At 39.3% G+C, this 25,673-nt stretch overlaps 1 protein-coding gene across 3 annotated transcripts in view; it reads left to right on the forward strand.

Annotated features, from left to right (window-relative positions):
* The first annotated feature begins 416 nt into the window (after nucleotides 1-416).
* Nucleotides 417-25,673, forward strand: part of taok1a (TAO kinase 1a) — a 169,391-nt gene continuing 144,134 nt past the window's right edge. Inside the window, exon 1 of one of the 3 annotated variants that reach the window (XM_041196835.1) lies at nucleotides 417-637. The gene's annotated coding sequence lies outside the window, so the exon portion shown is untranslated. Of the gene's footprint in view, nucleotides 638-744; nucleotides 877-6,457; nucleotides 6,478-25,673 lie in introns of those variants that run through there. The other 2 variants (XM_041196834.1, XM_041196837.1) reach the window with 2 other exon arrangements.

Consider the following 25,673-nt stretch of genomic DNA (forward strand, 5'->3'; position numbering starts at 1 on the left):
AAGGGGGGGGAGGAGGGGGGGGGGGGGGGGGGAGAGAGTAGGAGCAGGAGCAGGAGGAGGAGGAATCTCGCGATGGCAGCGCGCGGGGCGGGTGCACGGGATTTGCGGGGCTTCCCGTTGGGCTGCGGTTGGAGCGACAGCGGAGACGGGGAGAGCGAGAGCGAGAGAGAGAGAGAGAGAGAGAGGGAGAGAAAGGGAAGGTGGGGGGAGGAGAGCAGAAACAAACCCCCCCCCCCCCCCCCAAAAAAAAAATACCCCATTAACAACAACAACAACAACAACAATAACAACAACAAAAATCCCTTCCTTTCCCCACGCGGCAGCGAAAAACCCTCGATTCTTTTTTTTTTTAAAAAAAAAGATATATTTTGTTTTTTTAAAATAAAAAACAACCACCAAAAAAAAAAGAGAGACAGAGAGAGAGAGAGAGAGAGAGAGTTGGAGAGAGGAGCGAAGGCGGGACAAGTGCGGGCTGGGGGAAAGCTGCCGAGCTTTTGGCCCGTTCTCCCTGCACCGGGAACTCGGGGGATCGGGAGATCGGGCGGATGCTGGAAGCGGGGGTGGCGGCGGCGGCGACGACGACGACGACGACGACGGCGGCGGCGACGGCCGGAGACGGGGGGGCCGAGACCGTGAGGTAAATGTGCGCATAATCCGTCCCTTCACTTCCGCCATCTTGAGAGGGAGAGAGAGAGAGAGAGAGAGAGTGTGTGTGTGTGTGTGTGTGTGGAGAGAGAGAGAGAGAGGGAGAGGAGGAGAGAGAGAGAGAGAGAGAGAAAAAAATTGGGAGGAGTTTTGCTCCACTTTTCTGACATTAATTTTCTCCTCCTCGGTTTCTGGCTGGATTGGTGTGAAGGGCAGCCGCGTTACACGGGGGTGAGTGTGTGAGTTTTCCTCTCCTATCCCTCCCCCCCCCCCTCCCTCCCTCACCCCCTCACCCACCCACCCCCACCAAAACCCCAACCTCCTTCTCCCCCCCCCCCCTCCTCCTCCACATTACCCCCTTCCCTCCCTGCCCATAATTTCTCCTCAATTCCTGTGTATATTATGATTTTGATTTTTTTTTTTGGGGGGGGGGGGGGAGAGGGGAAGGGGGAGGGGAGAGAAATGCAGGATTCCGCTGCCCTAAATTCCTCCCTCCCTCTCCCCCTCTCCCCCTCTCTCCCTCTCTCTGCTCTGACTGCAATGCTGCTACGAGCTTGCGTACATCCGTCATGTCTGTTTGTCAGAGAGGAGGTGGGGGTGGGGGTGGGGGTGGGGGGGCGGGGGGAACATTAGGATAAAGAAAGGCTTTTTTAGAAAGGCAGGAGCTGTGTTTTTTGATCACATTTTTCCTTCACCCTACCCCCCCCCACCCCCACCCCCACCCCCACCCCAAAACAAACGCAACACGGTTTTCACTAGGATATTAGTTGCACATTTTAGTTCCCCCCCCACCCCCCCCCCCCCCCCCCCCCGGAATGTTTACAAAGCTGTAAAGAGTCGTGACAGCATTTTCGAAGGTTGGTGTTTACGATCGTTTTTTTTTTTCTTCCCAGAGGTTTTTCCGGGCCCCCTCCCTCTTTTTCTCTCTCTCTCTAATGGACCATGTAAATGAGAGATTCGTCCTTTTTCATTTACGAAAAAACAAGTCTGCCCCCACCCCCCTCCAGGTCCTGTCAGTTCTAAGTATTGATGAATGTTGCGGCGTTTCATTGGGAGTCAGATTTAAAAGTCCCAATATAGGTTGGGGGGTGGGGGGGGGGGGTGGTCCAATATCATGCTGTATGAAATGGGGTACTCTCACTTTACGGAACTGCAGCCATCGTTTTGAGTAAGATAAAAGCATTTAGTGTCATAACTAGACTTTTAACTTGTGCATTGCCTGACATTTTGCTAAAGAAAATACACCTTCAGCCCTGGATGTTTGTTAATGTGTTGTTAGTCTATGTAAATGCAAATATGAACATATTTGGTGCTGGAATGCTGTAAACTATAATATATAATGTGTGTGTATGAATAATAGTTTTTTTGCTTAAACTTAAGTTGCCCTGCAGTAATTTGAATTCATTTAATGTCAAGTATGTTTTGCTTTAATGTCAAGTGTAACTGAAAAGGTGATTGACTATAAAAGTTGCTGTATGGGGAGATGGTGGCATAGTGATAATTAGTGTTCTGGGGATATGGATTCAAATCCCAACATGGCAGTTGGTGGAATTTAAATTCAATGAATTAATAAATCTGGAATTGAAAGCTGGTCTCAGTAATTGTGCCATGAAACTATCAACAATTGTTATAAAAACCCATCTGGTTCACTGATTCCTTGAGAAAGGAAATCTACGATCCTTACCTGGTTTGGCCTACATGTGACTCCAGATTCACAGTAATGTGGTTGACTCCTAATTGCCCTCTGAAATGGCCTAGCAAGCTATTCAGTTGTACCAGACTGCTATGGATACCAGATGGATTCCAGTGGTTCAAGAATGGGGCTTACCACACTTTCTCAATGGCAATTAGGGATCGGCAGTTAATGCTGACCTTGCCAGCGATCCCCACATTCCATGAGAAAATAACATTTTTAAAAAGTTTAAGGAGATTGGCAGGGGAAATATAGCTTTTATCAGAAAGTTAAGCAAGATTATGCATTCTTATACATGTAAACTGCCATAAATTCTCTGTGCAAATTGTTAATGACTTGAACCTATTTTGGGGAAAACTTTGACTATACTAAATAAAAGTACAGGCTGTGATTTCATTCGAGGCTTTTGACATGCTTCAACAAAGTAATAAGGTAGTGAATGTTTTGTTGATACTAGCTGACTCCTATTGAGATGTTTTTCACCTCCTGAGCTTGTAAAGTGTTTGTGCAACCTGTGATAAATAGTGATGATATTCTGGTGGCTTTATGTGTTTAATCCTACATATAAGCTTCCAAAACCATAGTTATACATTATGGCAGGAAATGAGGGAAAACCAGCATGTGTGTGTATACAGTGAATAATAGATACCTGGGAGTACCTGGGATCGAGGACTTCAGATGATAGGTATAAAATGGTTAAGCTTTTCTATCATCTGAACCCCTCAATTAGTTAAGTGCCATGACATTTCTTTGTTTTTATTCAATGAGGTTATCTTTTTGTTTAGTTTTCCTTTTTCATTAGCATGGACCTTGACTGTAGATGCAGGCTTGTATTGTACTTTGTTACTCATTAAATTTACTGTGCATTTGATAACTTTTAAGTTCATGGAAAACTTGCTGTTAATTACAGTGTGTAGGTTACACCCTCAAAATTTTAAACCTTAAAATACCTTAAAATTGGAGCATGGAAGAATTTCTATCAGGCATTTGTAAAAAGTGTGTGTGACATTAAACCAGCGAAACCAGCATACAAGGTTTCATGGTATTTGCAGTTGAAAAATACCTGAACGTAGAATTTACATGTGGAGTTTAATGAATTAAATTTTAGCTTTTAAGCAATAATGTTGCATCTTTACTAAAGAGGTAATTGTGCTGGTAATTTAACATAGGTGAATTCTAAATTCAATCCATTGGGATACGTTGAAGGAATTTTCTATAATTAGTAAATTAATATTTCTATATTCTAATTCATTTTAGTCTATGTATGGATTACATTCTATAATTCTAGATGGCACTTTTTCTCGTGCATGTTCAAATAGGTGTTCTTTTCTCCCCTCATTTATTGTGTTATATAGGATTATTTAATATTATGAATCATCCTTCCTAAAGTCATTACTCACATTCAAACCACTGTATTTGAAAAGATAAACTGTATACTTTCGTTAAAATACATTTACTTATTGAATAGAAGATATGGCATAACAAGTTTCCCAAATAATTAATTTTAATAATGACCGTTTTGGACTTCAAAAATTTTTGTCTCAAATGTCACAGCAGTTGCAAAGCAGAGGTTGTCTGGCAGATTCTTTTTAAATGATATCGGTATGAGTATGAAGTTCTCATCAAAATCTCCCACTTTTGTGCAGTTTGCAATATGGGATGGGCTTTTTTTTTATATTTCCATATCAAATGTTTTCATAATTTCTTATCATATGTTCATGGGGAGGGAAGAACGATTAAATCAATTGCATCACATTGTAAAATCCTATGATGTGCAGGCGCAAATTATCATAGATCCTGTGGACAAGGATCATTAACAATGGATCAGTGGAAGTATAATGTTGCCTGATAGAAGAGTGATTGAAACTACTAATATCCGTTTACTGCACTATACCTCAGTTTGTAAAGACTATTTGCAATTTTTATTTGTCATTTACTGCAGGTAGTTTGCATATGTCAAGGTGCAGTTTTAAAAAATTTCTATACTGCAACCCGGTGAATTGCTGTTCATTGGTTATGGAGGCTTAATTTCAAGCTTTGGAAGTATGATGTTGCAGAAATGTCAAATTTCCATTCCAAATTGCAGAAATATAGCTCAAACAATAGCAAGTGCTGTTAAATATTATTTCAGAAGAGAAAACATATGATCTTGATCAAAAGATAACTTTTGACCTTGACAAGCAAGTTTCTCATTTTCATTTTTAAACATTCACTGCATTGTAAGTAGTGAGAAATTAGCAAATATTCTATGAAGTAAAAATGTATTTTCATGGAGAATTGTCTGCCTTGATTTCATATTTACTGATCCAGATGGAAAAAGTTATTGTTTTCTCTTACGGCAACCAATACCTTAGTGTTCTGATTTCTTTTGAATTTAATTTAGATTTTTAACTTTTTTTTCCTTATCTTGCTTTTAGTTTCTTAATTCTCCTTTGCTTTTAGATTATATTTGTTATCCAAGAGATTTGTTGATAACTGAATGATAAAGACACACCAATTGTAGCACTAAACTATACATGCTTGAAGGTCAAAAGTTCAGTTTCTGATTTGTGATGATGAGCTGATCTTAACAGGGGTAACAGGTTGGGGCACTGAGTTTGTTTTAGCACTCCTCATTTAGGGAGGGACAAAAAAAAATCAGCCAAGGTTTTTGTCCTAACTGCTATGCAGTAACAGTTGCTGGAAGATGTGCCTATGTGGGTGTTGGATGAAGATATGATCAGGCTTGATGATGATACTCTTCACAGTTGACTAGCTTGCCAATGTATTTGCGCATGAAGAATGAGCGCTTGGGCTGGCAATGCCTTTCAATTGTACACCAGCAAAAACCTATATTTTCAGTAAAGGAGAAAAGGAAACACTTTCTCTATGGGCAGGGTTGTGGGGAGTAGGGGTTATTTAGTTGCTTAAAAATTATGGTCAATTTTGTGGTAATTTTTACCGGGTCAAAACTATTTGTGCGTCCTTGGCTAAATGGACTCTAATGGAACTATTTTGCTTGTCAAAAGACTTAAAAGCAAGAAGTCATGAATTTTGAAGCATTTTTCATGTCATGTTTGACTTCTGATCACATTGTTTCAATTTTGATTTTTTTTTAGTATTTGCTATTGCTTACAAGCAATATCAGTTTGTAAGATTTTTTAAAACCAAATTTGTATACTCTGTTTCTGTTTTTTAGTAACGTGCTACAATTTTAATGTTTGTTTGGTTGAAATGTCATACAAAATGTAGTCAAGATTTATGTATTGTAATATTTGATGTTACAGTAGGCTTGCACAGGGAATTAATAGATTGCAATGGCATATTATTTAATACTTGAAGTATATTCAAGTTAGAAGCTGGATCATAATGTAATATGGTTAACATTAGGACAATGTTGGTGTTTGACTTAATTAAGTATGAAGCTGAACAATGCTTTTTAAAAATGTGTAACTCCATCTGGTGGGTCTTTAATTGAACAGATAGATTGGTTTGGCTTGAAAATTAATCCATATTATGAATTATTGAGACTTCAAAGTTGATCACTTTTGGGTTTGAGATGCAATATTAGTTCTTGCTTTGTGTTTGCCAAAGTGAAATTTTAAAAATTCATTCATAGGATGTGGGTGTTGCTAGCTAGACCAGCATTCATTGCAGTCCCTAATTGCCCTTGAGAAGGTGGTGGTGTGCTGCCTTCTTGAACCGCTGCAGTCTGTGTGTTTTAAAAACATCCACAGTGCTGTTGGGAAGGATGTTCAGGATTTTGACCCAGCGACAGTGAAGGAATGGTTCCAAGTCAGGATGGTGAGTGGCTTGGACGAAAACTTGCAAGAGATGGTGCTGCCCTGTATGTATCTGTTGCCCTTTTCCTTCTTGGTAGTAGAGGTTGCAGGTTTGGAAGGTGTTGTCGAAGTAGCCTTGGTGTGTTGCAGCAGTGCATCTTGTAGATGGTATACACTGCTACCCCTGTATGTAGGTGGTGGAGGGAGTGAGAATGTACATTGTGGTGGATGGGGTACCAATCAAATAGGCTGCTTTGTCCTGGATGGTGTCAAGTGTCTGGAGTGTTGTTGGAGCTGCACTCATCCAGCCAGTGGAGAATATTCCATCACACACCCGAGTTATGCCTTGTAGATTGACAGCCTTTGGGAAGTTAGGAGGTGAGTTGCTCAAATGGGAAAAATTAGTATTTGGCTGATTAATACTATGAAATATTAAAAAATTAAAATTACTACTAGCATTAAGCCTTGTTTGTAAATCTACAGTTATGTATGTCTCACATCTACCTGTATAGACATTTTATTTTATTTATAACTCAAAGGTTTGGCTTTCTGATTGTTTTCATTGTATTCATTACATACTCAATAATTCTGCTTCCTTTCTGCAGCACTAATAGAAATAGAGTAAAAACATAACTAAATCCAAGAGCTGAGTGATTCTAGAGTGTGCAGCAGTGCAGGACTGAGACAGGATGCAGAGTGAGTAATTGGAGGACATGCAGAGGACATGCATTACTGTAATATACAGGAATTAACAATTGAAGCAGAGCATGCTAACTTTGAAAGTTGGTTGAAGGAAAGGCAGATAGAGATATGGGAACTGAGTAAACACACTGGGTTAGTGCTACTGCTTGTGTGGGTTATGAACAGGTGCAGATTGGATTGAATGGTTTGTTTTGTGGAATTATTTCTGCATATGTCGGGGCCTATCAGCTCTCTGTCTTGCAGGACTCTAGAAGCATTTTTTTGGGCTCTCCACTTTCTGGACCTTTGCACCTTGCTTGTTTTCCCTGGGGTATTTCTTATTATCCAGATTGCTGGGTATGTGCCACTGCTGAAACCATTTACTGATGCTGTTGTGACCTCTAGACTTGACTGCTCCAATGCTCTCATTGCTGGCTTTCTATTCTCAATAAACTCTAACATGTGCAAAATGTGTCCAGCTTGCTTATCACTCCTATCTTCATTGACTCTTTGGTTTTCCGTTTCTCAATATATTAAATTCAAGAGCCTCATCTTTACCTTCAAATTGCTGCATGGCCTCTTTTACTCTACCTTTTCAATCTTGATTCCCTTTGGCGCTTTGGTTTGTGTGCACGTCTCCCTTATTTCATCCCCCTCATTTTCCCATCAATGGCAGAGCCTTCAGTCCTCTCAGCTTTCCTTTCTGGAACACTGTTCCTAAATCCACACTTCTCTCATGTCCAGTTGGCTCATTGACACCAATTTTGCCCATCAGAAAGTTTTAGATTCGATCCCTACCCCAGGACATGAGCACATAATATAGGCTCACACCTAATTGATGTATTGTGGAAGTGTTGCCTTTAATTTGAAATGTTAAACCAATGCTCCATTTCCCCATTTAGGTGGATGTATACTCTCCCATGGCACTTTTTCAAATCCCTGAACTCAAGGCAATCTGTAGAGTACAGTTCCTAGGATGGAGCTTAATGCTTCCACCGCCTTAGTCTAATAATGGGCAAAACGGCAGCGCTTACAAGCAAGAAACAGTGACACACTCTGTAAATGGACAGCTTTCTGTCAATCACAAAAAAAGTGTATTGCCTTGTCTGTTTTTCAAGTGAGAGATTAAATCAAAGCTCTGCCTACATTGGTACAAAAGATCCAGTGGCACAATTTCGCAGGAATTTTGCCCAATATTCTGGTCTACCCTCAAAATCACCAACAACAGATGAACATGTTCATTCGTTTCAGTGCTCTTTGTGAGACCTGTGGTGCAGCACTTGCCTAAGAAACAATAGTGACTTCACTTCAAAACAAGTTACTTATTAGTACTTTTGAATCATCCCTTTGTTGTGAAGGACACTATCAAATGCAAACTCTATGTTTTTCTTTTAAAATTCTTCTTAAAAGCCTATCTTTTCAACCAAACTTTTGCTCACCCCTAACAATGCCTCTCTGACATGGGATATGTTCATCCATTCATGTTTTATTTTATAAAGTGCCATAGGGCTTTTTGCATTTATATAGTAAACTAATGTAAAATGTAAAAAAATTCTTAAATTTACATATTTTTGTTTTATGGTTGCAAACTATAGTTTGACCATGTTCATAAATTTCTATAATTAACAAACAGTTATGCAATACCCTGATTTCTCAACTGTGCTGTAGTATCTTAACCTCACTTGGGTTTGCTGCTTAAACTATCATCGTTGACTTGTGAATTGGAGGATGGTTATATTATTATGGTAGTGCATCGGAAATATTGTGAAATCTTTGGCAAATCTTTTGAAGAAACCAAACTATCAATTAAGCTAATTGATCTGTGCATTTCATGGTGTACAAATTTAGTTTCTTTAAGAAGTGTGTTACTTTATATTTTCTCTCCTCACATACATTTTCTTTCAGTTGAAAGAGCTATTCAACACACTGATCTTTTCCCATAACTTTTCCAGCAGTGTATTAACATTAATTATGCTGTTACCTCTTTATGCTTGGTTTTATTTTCCATCAGGTCATTAGTCTGGGGTCTGTTGGGACTTCAACATGTGAATATTTATTTTGAAGTAAGCCTTTCAATTGGTATACTACACTACAAGGCAAATTGAGTGATAGTGGAGAGACGATCAATGATTTCAAAAGGAAATTGTATGGGCACTTGAAGGAAATAAACTTTCAGGGCTACAGGAATAGAGTGGGAGAATGGGACTGACTAGTTTGCTCTAAAGAGAGTAAGCATGGACTCAGTGGGAATGGACTCATGCCATAAATGACTCTAATTATTTTAGCAGTTCATTATTTTAACGGTATTCTGTGACCTCAAGTGCTATGACTCTTGAAGTCAAAAGAATCGGTTATCTGTTTTCATAGTCTAGAGAACATTTCTAATTGGAAAACCATGGACTTGCATGTTGCCAGTGGACAGTGAGTTCCTGGTTGATGCGAAGGCTTTTTGTAAACATAGAAATGACTTGAATGTTTTTTTACTGATGCTGCTTCAGTATAACACCCTTCTGCACGTCATCCATTTGGGAGGTGGCAGTTTGCTGTGTTACAAGGAAGAAATAAAGCTTTCTAATATGTGAATTATTTAGTCAAGGTCATACATGTTTTAATGTTTCACAAAATAAAATCTATCTTTTTAAATCTGTGGAATGTATCAACACCCCTTTTGTGATGAAATCAAACTATGCTGTGGTAACAAGAGTGAACTTTGTGTAACTGGGTAAAGTAATTTAACAGCTTACAAGTGTAAAATTGTCACTTTTATTTTCAGTTCAAAGTGTTTATGTACAGTATAGTATTGGTATAGGTGGCCTTGATTATGTCCCATTAAAAGCTCTGAAAGAGTTTGGTCATCTTCAGTTGAGAATTCGGTACTTCTAATATTTATTTTTATGCCAGATATGACTTTGTAATGTCTCCTCCCAGTTTTCTTTTTGTACCCAAAGAATTCATTTGGCTCAAATTTCCTTTATTTGTTTAGTTGGTTAATACTCTGGACCTATTGCTGGTGTTTGCATATTAAATGCCAAATTTTCAAATGTAAACGTAGCTTTTGACACTAACATTATCGTTTAGTTACTCAGTAAAACCATGCTGGAAAAGTAATTACCATTTACCTTTCTTTAAACCCAGTAATTGTGTGGCATCATCTCAGTTGAGTTGGCCTTGGGATCAGTCTGTGTCCATGTGGTTAGATTGAAGTTTTTTTTCCGTTAGCAATCATGCATATCAAAAAGTGTTGGATTTATACCAGTCATAGTTTATGAATGATATGCATATTTAGCTATGCTTCTGGAGTTGCTGCACTTCAACTTGTATTTTATTGTCTTTTCTGTAGGTAATATAATTATATTGCTGTTAATTTGACTAAGATGATTTGTCATTGTTTTAGAAAGTTAGAACTGTTAACAGATTATATTTGTTTCAAAGTTTCTAACATCAGAGTCTGGCATTTGCAATACTTTTGAGGAGCGGGAGGAGCATAGGATGCTGATTGGGCTGCAAGGATCATGATCAGAGCCAGTAACAGCTGCAAAGCAGAAAAATTCAATTCAAGCTATGGTTTACAAAATTTTTAAACTGTTACAATATGTTTTTTGTACAGTTTTTAAAAGCTGTTGGTGCAAGTAGCTAAATGACTACTGACTGCCTATTAACATACTCATCCACAGAAAAAGGAGGACCTAGTGCAGAATATTGGTCTAACTCTTTTTGTGTAAATAGAAGGTTTGCAGTCTGTCAAATGTTTAATTTTTCATTGATTTCTGTTACATGTTAACTCTGAGTATAGTAGTCAAGAACAATTTTTCTTTGTAAGAGAAAGGCTTTTTACATAGCACAGATATCTCATTCTTGTAAAATGGGATAAATGAAGAACTTTAACAAATTGCTTCATTGAATGTTAGGACAAACATTTTTAAAGGTTTCACTAACCACTTTATAAACTTCGAAAAATGCTTATTAATTCGAATTGTCTTCAAGAAGTCTGCACAAGTGGCTTATTGGGTGCAGCCACTGGTGTAATTCTAAAACTATTCAAATTTTATGGGGTCATTGTGTCATCAAATCCTGAAGCAGGTCATATCCAGCTAGCCAAAAAAAGAGAGCCCAAAGCTCAACCTGATGTTTTGAATGTGAGAAAATATTCCTTGGAAAAATTGGATTTTGTAGTTATAAAAACCCACAGTGTGTATTAAATTAGAGATGAATCATTGGCGATGATGGATAAATTCATCACCAAACCATTTGAGGTCCCAGATATGATTCACATTCTGGGTTAATTTAGTTGGACATTTTCAAAGTACCAGTTGAGGTGCTGTAATTTGTCTCCATGCCCTTGGGCTTGGAAGAGGTAAAATCAGCCAGGTTCATTGCTGAATGGTAAGACCCTGCTAGTAAGTGTGCTTGCATAGTTCTTGAATAAGTTGGGCTTTGATGCCCTCCACAGTCAAGTTGCCTGTTGACTTGTACTCCATTAGGTTCACACACACACAATGTTCACTTGTGTTAAGGATCGTTGACGTTTAAAGAGAAATCCGAACACCAATAATTAACTGACAGAACTACGCCATAAGATTCAATTTAAAAAAAAAACAAAGCAAGCACCACTAACTTAACACTATTGCTGAGAAAGACTTACGCTCTAAACTCAGTTCTATTTTTACTTCCCCCTGGATTCCCTTATCTTAGAAATTTTGAAGGTTCATTCATTTTTCCTGGGACCAACTCAAAAGGTATGTCACAGCCCTCAGGAATTTACTTTAATTCTCCTGGGTATTCCAGGTATTCCTTGATGTACAAATTACATGGGCATCCTTCCATTAGCTTTTGGCTAAGCAATCCTCCAATTTTCTTGAAAGACCTCATGACTGGACTCTTCAGCTATTTGCCCTGGCTTTGGACGTGCGTAGGCTGCTTTTTCCTCGTCTTCTCCCACAGCTCCTATTGACCAGAAACTGAACTTGAATAATCATATAAATAATGTGGCTATAAGAGCAGGTCAGAGGCTGGGAATTCTATGGTGAGTAACTCACCTCCTGACCATCCCCCACCCCCTGAAGCCTGTCCACCTTCTATAAGGCACAAGTCAGGAGTAGGATGGAATACTCTCCACTTGCCTGGATGAAATCAGCTCCAACAGCACTCAAGAAACATGACGCTATCCAGGATAAAGCAGCCCACTTGACTGGCACCCCATCCACTGTCTTAAACATTTGTTCCCTCCACCACAATGCACAAAGGCAGCACTGTGCACTAGCCAGAAGATGCACTGCAGCAACTCACCAAGGTTCCTTCAAAGCACTTCCAAACCCGCGACCTCTACCACCTAGAAGGACAAGAGCAGCAGATGTGTGCTAACACCACTACCTTAAAGCTCCCCTCCAAGCCACACAGCACCCTGACTTGGAACTATGTTGCTGTTCCTTCACTATCAAGTGGTTCAAGAAGGTGGCTAACCGCCACCAACTCAAAGGCAATTAGGGATGGGCAGTAAATGCTGGCCTAGCCATTGATATCCGCATCCCATGAAAGAATTTTTGAAAAGCTACTGTACAGTTCTTTCCAAGCTATATTCAAGCTGACTGTTTTCTGCCTTAAGGCTCTGTGAGGCCTCTGTATATTTCTTCCACTAGAGCAAATCTTCCAGTTGCTTTTCCCCCTCAAAATCCAAACTGAACTGCCTGCTTCTGTCAGCAAATACACACACACACACACACACACACACACAGACACACACACACGCACACACACGCAAATTAAATAAAAGAACCTTCAAACGGAGGCTCCACTCTCACTATCACTGTGCAACGTGGCATGCTTTGGACTGATTTAAAAAGAAATGCAAACAAGTTATTATATCTTCAACACAACTCTTTGATCCTGCAATGCATAATCTCCAGTGAAGAGTGTTTGGTATGTTTTTAGGTGTGCGATAGGATGAATCGTCCATTATGTTGGATAATGTATAATGTGCAAATTCAACAGTTGAAAATCAATATTCTTGCAACGGAGTTTGTTAAAATGGGTTTACGATGAGAATGATGAGTGCAGATGGTTAAAATGTTCTTTCAATGTTATTTATTTAGCGGATTTAGAAAGGTGTCATGTGATTAAAATAACTTTCATTATTGCAGTCAGAGAAACCAAGGAAGCTACTTTTAACATGATTACCGTGAGCAGGCAACAGTGTATTTGTACCAGGCGATGTGTGCGGTGACTCATTTGTTAAAGAGTTGAAGATTTTTGTGCTAAAGCCGTGGTCAGTGAGTGAAAGAGAGAGATTCTCACTGACTTCTAATTTGATTTGATTTCTGAGTATTTTGTTTGAGAACACTGTTTCTGAATGTTGTGGTCCTACATAGTTAGTTCCTCATCTAGGCATAAAATTTCACTTGGCTGAAATTCTTCATTTCCCATCAAGTTGAATTGCACAGTTACTTTTAAACATGACATCTGGCTTACTGGCTGAAAGGATGCAAGATTTTTATTCAGTTATACACTGTACAGGCTTCCATGTATATAGTGGGAAAATTAAGTAATTATGTGGATTTGTTTGACATTTAATGCCTTTGAATATTATATTAAATTGGTAGTCAGTCATTCCTATTACTGATGGTGAAATAAAACTTGACAAGCAACAAGAGCATTCAACTAACTTCAAACTCCTTAGTAGCATAGAAAAATAAAAATTTCTTAGCCTATAAATTTGCATGTGCAAGCATAATAGGTATTTATTACAATAGTGTGTTTTGTAAAATTCAAATGAAATTGCAGCACAATAATGAAATTTCAGTAAGTGAAATGATCCAAATGATTTTTAATTGCTCAATGGGTAAAAGAAACTTTCACGGAGAGCTTGTCACTACTTCCTGTAAAACTTTTCGTTACATCCTCAGGGATCAACATGAACTACAAACTTGGAGCTTTCTAGGGTGTGGATGCACAGCTGTATTTCATTTGTCTCTGCTGTCTAACTATGGAGCCATATTTCTAGCCCTTTCCCTTGGGTAGAGAATGGAGGGCTAAACAAGCAATATCACTTTGGCCTGTGAAGCAAAATGGACAGGACTGATTTCACTTGAGGGGTTTTGCACTTGGGGTTTAGGGGGCATATTCTAAATTCTTCTTTGCCATTATCAGGGATTCCTAAGTGTTTTCATAAAAATTGCACAGATATATTCAGTACAGGAGTAACACTCAAAAATTTGCAAGTATCAAATCAGAAACTGACAACTTACAGTCCTGTTGGTACAGCTGCAGAGAAATACTACTTGGCTGAAGTCTTCACAACAGGATCAACAGAAGATACTGAACTAAAAACTCAGGGTAAACTAGAAGCTTTTTTCAACAGTGAGCAGTTATTTTTCCAATGTAATTTGCCATTTCTTTCATTGCTGTCAAATATTGTAACTAGAAAATGTCTAGCTAAAAAATAATTAGTTATTATGTTGCACTGGTTGCCCTTCGTTGCATTTAATTGGTGTGATGCAGTGGCTTGAAAATATTTTCTTTTGGACTTGAATGCAGCCAGATACAATTGAGAAAAAAATCTGTCCTTTTGCTATTGGAGTCCTATGTAAAATTACGCAGTCTTGACCCAACTCGAACTGGGAGTGGGTCCACAAAATTGGTACTGCGAGGCCTCAACTATGGCTGGTGTAGGATATGTGAAATGTCAGTGGTGCAGCATCCGAGAGCAGTTTGAAGGCACACTGTTGGCAGAGGGAGACTTCATTTTCATCTAGCCGCTCTGTAACCTGCAGAGGGAAATTCTTGATTTTGATGCTGGGTGTTTGAGAGAATATTATTTTCCCCAGTGTTAACTTGCTTTGTTTTGATAAGCACAAAAATGTACATTTTTTCCTTCAGTGTTTTGCCCTTGCTAGGAATGGCTCTACTTGTACTGGTTGTTTTCTATCCTTTATCTTTCAAAGGCCATTATTCATAAGAGAGCCTTAATGGTGAGTGGCAGCACTTCATTCAACTTTGGGGGAAGGGAGCATAGCTGAGCATTAGGTCCACATGCACAAACCCAGCAGAGGTCACTGGGTAGGTTCTGTAAAATATTTTCCCATGTCAAAAGTAGATATATGAACTCTGCCAAACCACAAATGTAATTCATTGCTTATGACTGCTCTGTAATAAGAGAAACCATAAATAAACATCCTCATTATAGCACACACTTCATTATAATATATACATTTATGTAATAACTTCGGGCTATAGTCTCAGATTCTGTGATATTGAAGATTGAAATTCTGTGGGATTTCAAATTAATTGAAATTGTATAATTCCTCTTGTGTATATAGATAAATGGAAAACAAAGATACAGATCTCTGGATATTTGATACTGACTTGGTGCAACCATTTCCCAGTATTGATATTTTTCGCCCTGTTAGGAGAAAAATTGAAAAAAAAAAATTCCATATATGAAAATGGGCATGCATGTTTCTTGTTAAAAGAAGCAACTTGGTAACTAACAACGTACAGAATATAATTGTGGTATGTTATTCAGAAGATCACAAAATAAATGAAGGAAGGCCATTCAACCCATCTTTATTCCTGCATCCAGAGAAGCTAATGTTGCCCTGTCCCATCGTAGCATCCAATTGTCCCTTAAATATTTGTAGGATATGGGCCTTCATTTGTCTTACCTGGAAGATTATTCCACACAATCACATTTTCTGTGAAGATAACTTCCTTCTATTAATCTTAACATTACCTTTTACTGGTTTAAAGCTCGATCCCATAATTTTCCTTTTATAGTTTAGATTGAATTCCTGAATTTTGCATAGGGTCACTTTTATTGTCTTCTTTCTGGACTAGAAATGCTAAATTTCTGTGTTTTTTTTTTCTTCCTAACTCTCACCCATGATGCTGGAGATCAGCATCATAGCTCTTCTCTGCACTGCCTTCAGCTTTGAAATGTCTCATTGCTTTATGGCCAGTGCAGTATTCAAGCTACAGTTTGATCAGAGTTGTATAAAGGCTGTGACATCTTTTGATTATCTGCTCCTATCACTGCTTGCTTGTCCCTACAAACCCCCCCTCCCCCCCACTTCTCTCCCCCCACCTTAAACCAGCTTATATTTCACCCCTCTCCTAATATTCACTCAGTTCTGTTGAAGGGTCATGAGGACTCGAAACGTCAACTCTTTTCTTCTCTGCCGATGCTGCCAGACCTGCTGAGTTTTTTCATGTAGTTCTGTTTTTGTTTTGTATAAAGGTTGATAACTATCTCTTTGAACTTGTGCTGTATTGTTTTGGCTGCATGTTTCAACTTCCTAATCTCTTTGTTGGGTGCTGAGTTGCATTGGTTGGGCATGTAGAGGAGCATAGAATCTAAGGTTCTAGGCCCCCACCAGCTTAATTCTAAGCTATTTAAACATAATTCATGAAGTATGTGTGTTGTCCATTTTTATTTCCTACATGTAATACTTCACACTTGTCTTCTACCCACTTAGATATTTTGTCTAATTTGTTCTGTAATTTCTGAGATGTTGCTTCTAATTTGGTATCATCTGCAAATATGAGCACTTTGTGTTAGGTTTCAAGGCCATTTATGCAAATTAGGAACCGCAGTGATCCTGGCACTCAACTTGGTACTCCCTTCCGCACTCTATGTATTTCCTTGTTTGCTACTGTTCAGCCAATTTCTTATCCAGCCCCATAGTTTACTCTGAATCCCACAAGTTTGAGTTTAATTAATAGTCTTCTGTGTGGAAATAGCCTTTTGAAAATCTAAGTGCACAATATCTTAGAGTTTACCACAATCCACTTGGATTGCCATTTTTATTAAAGAAGTCATAAAGGTTGGCCAGGCAGATTTTTCTCCTTTAGAATCCATGATGATTGATTTTAACTAGATATTGTACAGATGATCCCTGTTTATTCCTGACAATTGCTTCCATTATTTTACATGGGATGGAATAAGGCTAATGGACCACTTGTGTCCATGTTGTTACCCTTTTTGAATATACATACCAATAACCATAATTATAATAATTGTCAGTGCCTCCCTATATTGTCTCCCTTGTCTTTCTTAGTGTGCTGGGATAATTCTTTCTGGATATTTGTTTGTTTTCAACCTACTTTGACTGTCTAGGACTTCCATCTCATTTATAATGAAGACATTGATTTTACTTGGGAAATTTTGTTTAGAGCAGGAATGTTGTTCATGTGTCACTTCATGAAGGATTTATTCATTGAGTATTTACTATTTTAAGCTCATCCTCAGTTTCACACTCATTTGTGTGTCTCATGGTTTTCACCCCTTCTCTGGCTGCCCTTATTGTGGCACTGACAGACATTTTGACCGTTATTTTTGCCACAAGCTGCTTTGTCTTTTTCCAGGTCTCTGCCCTTTGATCTCTACTTAAAAGTATTTTTGCACTTTCTTCAATTAATTCAAGTGAGCCCCTTGTTCTCCTTACAATACTTGTACAAGCATTTCTTCCTCACCTCACCTTTTAATGTGTAAATTGCTTAGGATCATGCTTGCTTAGTCTGAGTTTGACCGCTTAGCCTGAGTTTTGATTGACCTTGCATGAGGTGAATTTTGCTATTTACACCAATTTTCCAAGTTTTCTGCAACTCTTTGGACAAAATTATGGCAGATGAGCCAGAGAACCCCCAGAGAAAAGTACACTCTTTTGATCTAGAAATTTGGTCATGTACATTTTTGGGCATGCAGGGCACAGTGACTGGTCCTTGTCTGAATGGTGAGGCATGAGGTGTCTCCAGTATTGTAAATTGAGCCTCATTCCCATTGAGCCTGCCCAGAGTAATAGGCAGTTTGCAGGTAAGGCACAGTTAAAATTTGGCCCGCAAGTGAGAAACCAAAGGCCACCAAAGAAAGGGCAGGCTATAGTGGCGATCGGCGGTATGGATTAGCAGCCAACACTGGAGTGACCATTGTTCTTTGAATGTGAGACTAGGAGGTGCCCAGGTGCCTTGTTGCTTGTGGCCTGCAGCAGTCCCTTGAAAGACCAAGTTAGGCTGCAAACCATTTGGTTTGAGCTGAGGCATTTGTGGGGGTCCTCAAACAGGTGTAATATTCCTTATTTACATCTTGATTTTATTTTGTACCATGCTCCTGGTTTCAGGTATTTCTGACTCCCAGATATTGTTACACCTTATCCCTCTATTGTTACTATTCTCCAGGGGTGCTATGACTTCTTGTACATTTTCTGGGTCATTAACAAATAATCATTGAGCATTGCTCTCATAGTTTCCTTGATGAAATGGATTAAGAACCTTCATGCACCATACCTACCAACCACTTGGGTTTTCCTAGCTTATATTTAGTTGATTGAAGTGTGTCATTAAAATAATTTTCTGTATCTTTTGTATCTCTTCATAGAGCAAACTATCTTCCTCCTTATGTTGACTTGGAAATGTATAGCACAGCCCTTGTATGCCTTAGATTTATTTTAGGATTAGAGATTGACTCTTTTTGTTTGCCCCTCAAGTGTCTCTGACAGAGCACTACACTACCCCCTTTCTGTCCACTGTCATTTCGAAAGACATTTTAACCCTGAAATTTGTGTTCATTTTCATCCTCTGGATTTAGCCATGTTTCTGTTTTTCCCACTATGCAGTGTTTCCCAAACCTTTTCCTGGTATGACCCCATTTTAATGCCTCTGACGTGGTGTGACCCAGAGTGAAAATTTGGGGGATATGAGAGTTGTGGGGAGAAGTGCCAAAATAAAACACAGCTGCAGGATAGTGACCTTCACTGTTTAACTATTAAAGCGTGCACTAACTTTAAATATGTGAAAATTGTGTGTTTTTAAGTTTTAAACTATTTCGTAAGAATATTATATTACTGGACCTAATGAGATACATGGGCAGGCTATTGTGACTCGGGGCCTCAAAATCTGGCACTGTAGTTGATGGTGCATATCTAATTTTTGATGTGATATCCAGGCTTAATCAATATAGAGGTTTGAAGCAGGCCAGTATGCCTAAAAGAAAATCGGGTGTCTTGAAGGCAGGCATTGAGACTGCCTATGCAAAACTTGTTCACTCCCCTCCCAGTGAACTGCGAGCAGGGAAAGAAAAATCGTGTGTGTATCTTGGGACCTCAGAGCCACTCCCAGGACTTTGACAGAGTCTCTGCTTCACAGTTGCCATTATGACCTTGGAGCTCACAACCCCAAAATCTCATCCCTGGTATAGGAACCCCTGCTCTACGGCATAGTTCCCTACTCCAGCAGCAGCCTCGAGTTCTAGTAATGCTGCATATAAGTCAACAGTGGAAAAAAATTGGAGACTCCTTGAGCATATGTGTGTGTATATTTTTTTTATATATATATAAAATAAAAATAAATAAAAGCTGGCACTATTACAGTTGATTTGTAGCTATTATATATATGATTTCAAAAGTGATGTTAAAGCTAGACGGAACTTGATAAATCAAATAAAACAAACTGTCCCAACAATCCATTGTAACAGCAGTCACCATTAGCCAGAAGTCATTTTGCTTTTTTCTATTATTTTGCACTAGTTTTGTTTTCTGTCTTAAAAATTAGCATGCCTCTTTCTAAAAACCAGGAGATAGATATATAAAATTATACATGTGCACTGAGTCCTAAATTTGATATCACGAGATATTGATTCCCTCTTCTGGTTTAAAACCTGATATATATGTAACATTTTCCAGTTTGGACGAAAAACCAAACAAGGACTCTGTTTCTGTCTCCAGAGATGTTGCCCAACTTACTGAATATTTTCTTTTTTTTTCCACATTTCCAGCATCCGTAGCATTTTGTCTTTTTATTGCATTGATATTGTTTTCCAGTTTGTGAGATGTGAATGTTTATCAGCTCTGGCCCAGGCAAATACAGAAAGCCCAAAGCTGTTGTGCGAGGTTTCATCCTATCCATCCTATCATTTTGCGGTTGTGTAATATCATTGCTGTATTTATATGAAAAAAAGTTGTCTGTTTCATTGTGGGCAGCTAACCATATGAATGATACAGTGAAAGAGAAATTGGTTGTACATTAGTTAAAAAATCCATGCTGTTACAACTGTAGCAATCTCTGGAGGAGTAAATTTTGAGCTGTTTGTAGCACAAAAACAAGTTTGCCATTTTAGAGTAAATTATGTTACAGTAATATTCTTAAGAGTCTTATGTGACCTGCACAAGTAGCAATGATATTCACCTGTGGAATGTTCTCTTTAAAGTTGTTCAATTGCTGAAGGAAGTGTTGAGTTCTGTTGTTTCTGGATTGTAACCAACAAAATCATGTAGATTTTAACCTGAGTTTATTATAGTTGGATATCCATTAGCCAATGATATGCCATTAAGAAATTAGAGTTATGAAAGATTGAGTATTTAATCTGCCATTTTATCTATCAAGTTTTAGTTAGCTTTCTCTATTCTTGATTTAGTTTAGAGTGATATTTTTGAATTTTAAACTGCTGCTAATTAACTTGACTTTTCTTCCCTCACCCTGCCTTCTGTGATACAATATGGGGATACGTCATCCTCTGGTACACTATGTTTGTGCTCCTAGTTCCCACATGTAGTTAGCAGGCTATTTTGGGAATGGGAGGAAAAGGGGGGAAGCCTGACCTGAATTTGTCCTTATTCAGGATCTACTCCATTGGCCTCATCCTGATCAGAAAGCCTATTGAATGTTCAATTTAATTCCTTCATTCTTTCCTTCTCTATCTCTTCAGCCCCACCCCCAGGTGTAGTGTCCCAAATGCCATCCTAGCTGCAGTCACCTATTTTGGCATAATTGGGATCACCTGTGTGGCTTACATAAAACATGTCACGGTGCATTCAACTTGTGCATCATTTCAAAACTTAAAATAAAGGGAGCCTGACATTAAACAATTTCCAAATGCAATCATAAAATTTCCGAAGCAGAAGAAAGCAGAAAAATCCAGTTAATAACAAATAGCTGCTATAACATTTTGTGTATAAAAACAAGAACTTAACTTTTTTCATTATTCTGTGCATGTGAACTCAAATTGAAAGCTGCATTGGCAGAGAAATAAGAGTTTTGACTTACTGTGTTGGGAGCCACGTACCTATTTTATTTTGGAAGTGTGTGAGTGATTTGTTTAAGTGTTCAGTTTTTTTGCGTAGCTGCACCATAACTTAAAGGACATGAGCTGTGCAGGAATCTTTGTTAGAGGGAACAATGAATGAGAGGCCATTGAAATCCATAAATATATTAAGTCTTGTGCATTGTTGTTTTCCTGGAAGGCACACTTTCTTAGAAACCCAGTACATATTGATCAAATTTGCAAATGATGCCAAACTAGGAGGGACAGTGGAAATAGAGAAAACAACTATAAATTATAAAATGAGCGGGGCAAATATTTGAGAGAGCAGAGCAATGGCAGTCAATTATAAGTACTACATATGGAAGGATAATGGGCAACATATGCATTCCCTAGTGTTGAAATCACTAAGGAAGAAGTTGAAAAAGAACTGGGAATCTTAGTTGAGTTGATGTTCAAAATGTTCAAACAATGCAGAGCAGCAATCAGCAAAGCTAATGTAATATTGAATAATACCAATTAGAGAAAGCTGCAAAGATGATTCCCAATTTTAAAGACATGAAAATGAGGAAAAACTGAAGAAACTTGCATTCTCCAGCTTTGCACGAAGATGCCTGTGAGGTGATCTTACAGGGTTGTAAGTGGCACGGCAAAGATGAATCTGTTTGATTTGATGTAATTTTTCAGCGTATAGGACAAGAGGCTACATATTAAAATGTAAATATAAAGTAGATGCCAGGAAGCTTTTCTTCACAGACGAAGTGCTAAACCCATGAAATGGAGTACAAAAACAAAAATAGTTGGAAAAACTCACCAGGTCTGACAGCATCTGCGGAGAGAAATACAGTTGATGTTTCGAGTCCGCATGACCCTTCATCAGAATTGGAGTGCTGGATAGAGAAATGGAGGCACAAGCTCTGTATTTCTTTGAGAAAATTAGATAAAGCATTCCAAATGGATGAATTAAGATCTTCCTCACTGTAATTATTCAATGGCTGTGGATGCTTGCCATGCTTTTCTATAATAATTAAACTCGGTCGTTCATTTCTTGTTCTCAAAGGTGGATTGGAGCTAGATTATGGAAGTGGCTAGACGAGGGATTTCTTTAAGTGTGTTTTTCCTGGGCAAAACTGCAATTTATGATTTAATTGCTAGTTACGTTAAATGTCAATATTTGTTTTAAAAAATTCAACTTTTTCCAGATCACTTGGGAATATTTTTTTCTGAAACTATGCTCCACTGCAATTGGCTGTTCTGTCCAGACCTTTTTCCCTCTCCTATCTCCATGGTCTCATCGCTGCCACACAATTTTTTATTCTCACTCTCGAAGCACAGGATCATCCTCCCAATGAGAAAGGAGCGAGAGGAGGACTCTTAGACAGGCAGTCAGCAGCACCTAGAGGAGAGTGAGAGAGGAGGACCCTGGGACAGGCAGTCAGCAGCACCTAAGGTCACGGGAGAAACATAAGTTCATTGATTGATAGGAAACTGCTGTTAGGGAGTGTCATCAAGTAGCTGAGAATTAGAAAAACATATTCTTTTCAAAAGAAAGGGCTGCTTACATTTAAGTAAGAAACACGAGCAATAAGGAAATAAAGTTAAGTCAAGGCCAGGTAAAATAAAGTTGCATAAGTAAACCGAAGTAAAATAAAGTTAATGCAAGGAAAATAAATTGAAGCCACGGCAGGACAGCTCGGTTGTGTGGAATGCGTGTCTTGTAATATGTGGGAAATTCTGGATGCTACCATGCGACTTAGGCAACCAGATGGGCAGGAAGCTGCAGAACCTTTATCTCTGCTAGAGTCACTGTGGTGCATCTGCGAGGCTGAGAGCTACATTGATAGCACGTTCAGAGAGGTGGTCACATCACAGCTTAGGATCCTGGAGGCAGAAAGGGAATGTGTGACCGCCCAAAAAAATTAGGCAACTAATGCAGGAGTCCCTGGGGTCCCTCTCATCAACTGGTTTTCCGTTTTTGGATGCCACTGAGGTTCCTCGGAGGAGTGTAGTCAGAGTCAAGTTTGTGGCACCACAGGCAGCTCTGATGTACCGTAAGGGAGAAAGAAGAGGGGAAGAGCAGTAGTAATAGGGGATTCGTTATTTGGGGGAACAGACAGGCGTTTCTGTGGCTGTAGACGTGATGCCAGGATGGTATGTTGTATCACTGGTGCCAGGGTCAAGGATGTCATGGAGTAACTGCAGGACATTCTTCTAAGAGAGAGTGATCAGCCAGAGATCATGGTCCACGTTGGTACCAGTGACAGGTAGGAAAGGGGATGAGGTCCTGAAAGCAGACTTTAAGGAGTTAAGAAGGAGATTGAAAAGCAGGACTTGTAAAGCAGTAATCTCACAATTACTCCCATCCCATGTGCAATTGAGTATAGAAAAGGGAGAATTGAGCAATTAAACACGTGGCTGGAAAGCTGGTGTAGGAGAGTGGGCATCAGATTTCTGAGGCATTGGGACCAGCTCTGGGGAAGGTGGGACCTGTACAAGCTGGACTGTCTACACTTGAACAAGACTGGGACGAATATCCTCATGCTGTTGAGGGGGGTGCGGTTAAACTAGATTGGCAGGCGGGGGGTGGGAACCTGAGGGCAAATTCAGAGCAGGGAACGGGAGATGGGGAATTAGCGAATGACTCTGAAAGACGGAAGCAGCACAGGTTAAAAAGTGTACAGCACAGGAATTTGGCAGTGTTAAAAGATATATATGTGAATGCAAGGAGCATAGTAAATGAAGCCGATGAGCTGAGGGTACAGATGGACACATGGCAGCATGATGATATTGCTATAATGAAATCTTGGCTTAAGGAAGGGAAAAAAATGGCAGCTCAACATCCCTGGATAGAGTTTTCAGGTAGTTTTCAGGGAGGGGAATAAAAACAGAGATAAAAACAAAAAATTGCGGATGCTGGAAAACAAAAGTTCTGTTGAAGGGTCATGAGGACTCGAAACGTCAACTGTTTTCTTCTCCGCCGATGCTGCCAGACCTGCTGAGTTTTTCCGGGGAATAAAAATGTTGGGTGTGTAGTATTATTGGTTAAATAATCAATTACAGCTGTGAGGAGGGATGATGTACTGAATGAAGCATCTAGTGAAGCCATATGGGTTGAGTTCTGACATATAAAAGAGGCAACCACATTGCTAGGACTGTACTATAGACCCCCAAATAAAGGAAGTGTTAGAAGAGCAAATATATAGACAGATTTCTGAGTGCAAAAAAGTAGTGTAGTAATTGTTGGGGATTTCAACTACCCTAATATCAAGTGGGATACGAAAAATGTGAAGAGGGCACAAAATTCTTGAACTGCATTGAAGAGAACTTTTTTAGCCAGCACGTGAGAAGCCCAACGAGAGGGGGTTTAATTCTAGATTTCATCTTAGCAAATGAAGCTGGGCAAGTGGATGAAGGAGCAGTGGGGGACCATTTTGGGCATGACCATTTTGGACATAATGACCATAATATAATTAGATTTAGCATCATTATGGAAAAGGACAAAGAACAGAAGTAAAAGTTCTAAATTGGGGGAAGACAAATTTTACAGAGCTGTGAGATGAGCTGGCGAGAGTGGACTGGATACAGCTATTAGAAGGAAAAATTGTGTCAAATCAGTGGGAGGCATTCAAAGGTGAGATTCTGTGGGCACAGTGTAGACATGTCCCCACAAAGAAAAAAGGTGGTACTGCCAAACCTAGAGCCCCCTGCTTATCCAGAAGCATACAGGCCAAGATAAATCAGAAAAAGACAGCTTATGACTGTCACAAAAGACAGCAGAAAGCCTAGAGGAGTACAGAAAGTACAGGGGTGAAGTAAAAATGGAAATTAGGAAAGTAAAGAGAGGATATGAAAATATAATGACAGAAAAAAATCAAAGAAAATCCCAAGATGTTTTACCAGTACATTAAGAGCAAGAGAATAACTAAGGAAAAGCCAGGGTCTATCAGAGATGTACATGGTAACTTGTGGGTTGATGCAGATGATATGGGCAGGGTTCTCAATGAGTACTTTGTCTCTGTCTTCACTGAGGAATGATGCAGACATTCTTGTTAAAAAGGCATGTGAAATATTAGATACAATGAGCATAGTGAGAGAGGAGGTACTAGAGGGACTGGCATCCTTGAAGGTGGGTAAATCACCAGGGCCAGTTGGATTGCATCCCAGTCTGTTGAAGGAAGCCTGGGAGGAAATAGCAGATGCTCTGAGGATCATTTTCCAATTCTCATGAGATGCAGGTGAGATCCTAGAGGATTGGAAGGTCTGCACATGTTGCACCATTAATTATAGGCTGGTCAGTCTGACTTCAGTAGTGGGCAAATTATTGGAAACAATTCTGAGAGACAGAATGAACTGTCACTTAGAAAGGCACGGAGTGATCAGGGATAGTCAGCATGGCCTTTTAGGGGAAGATCGTGTCTTACTAGTAATAGAATTTTTTGAGGAAGTAACAAGGAGGATTGATGAGGGTAGTGTGCTGTGGATGTTGTCTACATGTATTTCAGTAAGGCATTTGACAAGGTCCCACGTGGCAGACTGGTCAGGAAAGTGAGATCTCATGGAATACAGGGTAAGGTGGCAGGTTGGATCCAAAATTGGCTCAGTGACAGGAAACAAAGGGCAATGGTCGATGGATGTTCTTGCAAATGGAAAATGGTTTCCAGTGGTGTTCCACAGGGCTCAGTGTTGGGGCCCTTGCTGTTTGTTGTATGTGTTAATGATTTAGACTTAAATGTGGGAGGCATGATTTGGAAATCTGTGGATGACACAAAAATTGGCTGTGAAGAAGATAGCTGTCGACTACAGAATGATATCAATGGTTTGGTTGAGTGGGTGGAGAAGTGGCAAATGGAATTCAGTCCGGAAAAGCGTG

This window comes from Carcharodon carcharias, chromosome 10 (assembly GCF_017639515.1).
Source record: "Carcharodon carcharias isolate sCarCar2 chromosome 10, sCarCar2.pri, whole genome shotgun sequence".
Taxonomy (NCBI): Eukaryota; Metazoa; Chordata; class Chondrichthyes; order Lamniformes; family Lamnidae; genus Carcharodon; species Carcharodon carcharias.